The sequence below is a fragment of the Scylla paramamosain genome, chromosome 3 (genome assembly GCF_035594125.1).
Source record: "Scylla paramamosain isolate STU-SP2022 chromosome 3, ASM3559412v1, whole genome shotgun sequence".
Taxonomy (NCBI): Eukaryota; Metazoa; Arthropoda; class Malacostraca; order Decapoda; family Portunidae; genus Scylla; species Scylla paramamosain.
In genome coordinates this window covers 4,727,501-4,732,500 of record NC_087153.1, presented here as the reverse complement: position 1 = coordinate 4,732,500, position 5,000 = coordinate 4,727,501, and positions in this window count along the sequence as shown.

The following is a 5,000-nucleotide window of genomic DNA, read 5'->3' as shown; positions in this document are numbered from 1 at the left end:
AAGAAAACTTGTCATTTTGCTTAGGTGTTGTAATATTTTTCATAACCGTAGATAGTACGGTTTACCAGTGTGTGTGTGTGTGTGTGTGTGTGTGTGTGTGTGTGTGTGTGTGTGTGTGTGTGTGAGAGAGAGAGAGAGAGAGAGAGAGAGAGAGAGAGAGAAAGAGAGAGAATTTTATTCTTGTATTGAATGTTCTTTACCTAGAGGCCTCTTATTTTCTATATGAATAAACAGAGGTCTGGGTGAAATTTACGAAATTTTATAGGGCCAGTTAATGTTTAATTACTTAAACTTGCAATACTAAAAAGTCATTACTCAGACCCTATACACTTCGACGTTCTCCTGTGACTTTTCAGGAAGCACTTGGAAGCCTTCTGATAGTTGAAACTCTTTAGGATACTTTTCCATCCTTGAGTATCACTGACTTGACTATTTATTGGCTTCTTCTTGATGCGTATCTTTCAAGACTTTCATTTCCGTAACTTATTTTTGCTGTCTTCCTTTCACGTTTGCTGGAGACGGTATTTGCTGCAATGAAAGAAAGCAAATAAATAGATAGTTTTTTGTTTCTTTCTACTTTTTGTTTATATTGAACACCATCCTATCTATTGTACCAAAAAAAAAAAAAGATAAGGGTGATAGAGTCCGTGTTTTTATTATCATTTCAAGTGTGCAAAGTCTAAATCTGACAACCATATACCTCAGTCACGTCTCAGTTTTATGCAACCGTCTCATACACTTTTTACCAGAAATATGGGAATGTAATGAGGAAAAGTGAGATAACATTATTTATCGTCTTTTTCACAAGAAACTGATCCACTATATGCTGAATATCAAGTTTCTTAGCCTAATCAACATCAGAATGTAAATTCAGCTTGAATTTGTGTGCTTATTAGTATTTTCTTTGCCATTTATGTGATACACTATGTTCGTCACGTATCAGATTCCAGCAAAAATCAGCTAACATGGCTGGTTTCCATTTACTTGTGTACCTACTCTCCATTCTCGCTATGTCTTGATTAAATCTCTCTTCATATTCTTCATTGACAGCTCCTACATTTTCCTAGAAAAAAAAAAAAAAAAGATGGGAATGCAGAAAATGTAGTTTGAGTGACATGTTACAACCTAAATGTTGGTAGCTTTTGATAAGTTCATCTCCTGAAAAATCATAATAGGTCTGTTTCTTGCTTTCCCAGAAGACCTCTACACACACCCGTAAACGCGCACCAAGCTGGTGGCTAAGTTTCATCAATCGTTGCTTGAATTTCATTCCAACAAATTTGCCTTTCTTAATTTTTGCATCTCTTATTTTTCGAAATTTCTTCTTGGGGTATGGGGAATGCTGGTTTATTATGTTTCAGTGCTTTGACGAACTGTCTCATCAAGCCCAATTTTATAAGTAGCGGTGGCAAAATAATATTCTCTTTTCATAAGTGGTTCATTAATAACATTGTGAGATCCTTGTGTTACTGTATTTCTTGGTGGCTATTCCGATCGGGTGTATTGTTCTGATCTTGCCCGGCTGTTACACTTACATAGGAAATACAATACAAGAAAAGGAGCTGAAATACAGCATCATTTTGTAATATATTGTACCTTGAATCTGTTTAGGAAATTATCCTTATGAAAATAATGAATAACTAAATGGTGGATCACACAACAAAATTATTGTGATTTTCAAGATTATCACAAGAAAGTAACCTTAAAAATACTCTTATGTGTGTTTTTTCCACTTTTTATTTTTTTTTTCCCACTCATCATTTACAGTCCATTTCATATCTTCACGTAGTAGATTTATTAAGGCATTATTACTTTGTGTTCTTACAAAATGTGATGAAAGTGCTTTTTCTTTCTTTTTTTTTCAATTCCTTTTCAACACATGCTATAGAGGCGCCGGTGATCTTTTCACTCCCCCAGGCATGAAGTATTTCATACAACTTGGGTCACCTTTGGATTTGTGAACGTTTTACATATTAGGGTTTTTTTTTCCCGTCAACCACACTTACACATACAATTATTTTATTTTATTTATTTCTTATGATAAAAGTTGTATAGTTGTTGCTGTTTTAAGATTAGATTTCTGAAAACATTAATTCTAGAAGATGGTTGACACTTACCTGTTACGAATTTCATATCAGTGATTATTGTTTGAATTTATCAAAATTATCCCTCTGAAAGCGTCATCTAATTTGAGACTTCCCTTTGGTTAAGATCCATTGCTTAGTACAGTGGTTCTCAGTCTGGGGGGACGTGAAGGATATTTAGTGGATATGGCCTGAATTCTTCTCTCCAAAAAATCATTGTTCACAAAGTATGTGATGTAACTACTCCGATAACAAATATCTGGTTTAAGGATCTTTACATTTCAGTATTATGAGAAATCGAAATATTATGTATGTGTTTTGTTTTATGAATTTACTCAGATAAGTGTCTTTATATTTTAGTATAATAAGAATTCGAAAAATTCGAATCATGTACGTGACATATGTTCATAGTTTTATATTTCGTTTATGAATCCCTTTATATCATGGAGTCAGTAGTTTACTAGATTTGTTGTTCATTTCAATTTTATGAGTTTGAATATTACCGGCATGTTTTTTTTTCTAATTCTTTTATTTGGTTTTCGGAACTGTGCAAGTCCAGTTTTGATAATTTTTCTATTTTCTACATTTTTCCGCTTTTTTTTAAGTAAATGTTTATTAGAATGTCTAGTACCTGCATCATTTGTTTAATTTGTTTTAACCCGAACAAAGATCTTTGTTTTCTGAAGTATTACTAAGATATCAATTGAAAAAAAAAAAATATACAACCACACGTGTGTGAAAGAGGGAGATTGTAAGATCATTTAACATAATTCGAGAACCACTTGTTTAGTATTTAGTTCACATACTGCAATCTGTATTTTCGGGCCTTGTGGAATCAGTATGATGTGTACAAAGTGTTTATAGAACTATTTCGTAAATAATTTTCAATTATGCATAAGAACTTAAAATTTATATTTCAAATTGCTATCATGAAATATGCAAAGCCCCTTTTTTTTCTTTATTACAAGGCCATAAGCTGTTTCATTTTTTATTTTTTTTTTTCGGTATCATCATATTTATAAAACGTTAGTACGTTGTGATGGTTCGTTCACATCTGTAAGTTCCATTTGTCAATGTCTCTCTTTTGCCGTCCCTTTGCGAAATTCATAACCTGCCTTTTTTTTTTTTTCTTTTAAGCAAATACAGTTTTGTTTGGGCCAGAATGTGTTGCTGTATTTTGCTGTTCTCCCCAATTTATCTAGGCATCGTATTATATGCATAGCACACTTATGTGATTTACTGATGGTAACGAGTCAACCAAAGTCTTATTCATATCACCTGGAGCCAAGGCCTATCTTAAGTTTGAGGCTGTAACGTCGTGGCTTCTGTCTCAAGATCAGTTGAGAAAAAAATAGAATAATGTCGAACAGCATGACCTTAAAAAACAGAAAAAAAAAATGAAGATTAAAGAAAGTCTTGCAAAACTACTTTTGCTATTGGTGTTATATAAGTGTTTCATTGATAGCTGAAGCCACTTGATGAATTCATTATACACAGCTTCAGGTCTCGAGAGACATTTTTATGCTTTGAAATGCCTTTCTTTTAAAGCGTTATCAAAACACTGTTTCGGCCTTTTTTTTTTTTTCTTTGTCGAGGTTGAATTGTGGCAGGGTCGCAGGTTCGCTGCTTATCTTTACTATATCATGTTTATCAGGACCAGTCTTTTGAGCATAAGGAAAACAACAAACCACTAAACGTTTTACATAAATATCCAGGTGTGTAAATCACAACCACCACTATATTTGATTCACCGTGGGACACTACTGTTTGTCAAAGTTTTTTTTTTTCTGTCTGGTGTGGATAATTTTCTTGAATAAGTACTCTGCTGTGTCTTTGAGGTTATGTCAGTATTGTGAATAATGTTGGCTATGAAGATTTGTCTAATGGCAATTGTGTTGGTAGTCTGGCTTGCTTGATTCTGAAATTTCTGGAACCATTTTGATGTTACTATAGGTTTAGGTTTTAAATCCAATCAAGGTATATTGTGGAATCTTCGTTGAGATGGATCAGATGTCTCTACCTGAACAACAAAGGGACTGGTGGCATCGTTACAGGTAGGCACTATGTGCTGGAGATGTTTTGAACAGATCCCAAGCTTAGGCTCAGTCATCGGCTACTTTGTGCACCTCTTATATGTGAATTATAGTTAAACACGAATAGGCAGGTTTAAGAGTCCTCCGAGGACATGAGCCGCCATCTTATTGGTGTAGCGGCCTGAACATGGCGAGTCCAGTGCCTGTGAGGCCGTGGCACTCACCGACCTAGCCATGTTTGCCGCACCCATATTGGCCTGCAGAGGTTGGTGTGCTGGCAAGTGATCTCTCATTGTAGGTATTTACTTATCAACGCAATGAGCCGTACCTTTACAGGGTATACTTTATATTCAGTGATGGAGAAATCTTTGATGCCATTCTCTCTCTCTCTCTCTCTCTCTCTCTCTCTCTCTCTCTCTCTCTCTCTCTCTCTCTCTCTCTCTCTCTCTCTCTCTCTCTCTCTCTCTCTCTCTCTCTCTCTCTCTCTCTCTCTCTCTCTCTTAACACACATACACACACATACACACACACACACACACACACACATTGAAATAAAACCTTATATTCTGAGGCTGAAAAAAAAAAAATTAACTGGAATATTCATTACATATGGAATTTCACATGGTCCAAATTTTCCTAGTGATGAATTACTTAGAGATGAGTCTTCCTATAATGAAAGAAACATACTGATAATTGTGAATTTCTGAGAATGTTGGAAACAGCATCTTGATAAATGTTAATAAGAAAATATTAGCAGTCATTAGATTAATTACACATAACATTCAATTTGACACGACCTGAAGGACATAATACTATAAAGTCCACGATGGCCATCTCATCTAATCCGTAATGAGCGAAGGAATATTCCACTGTCACGTTACAT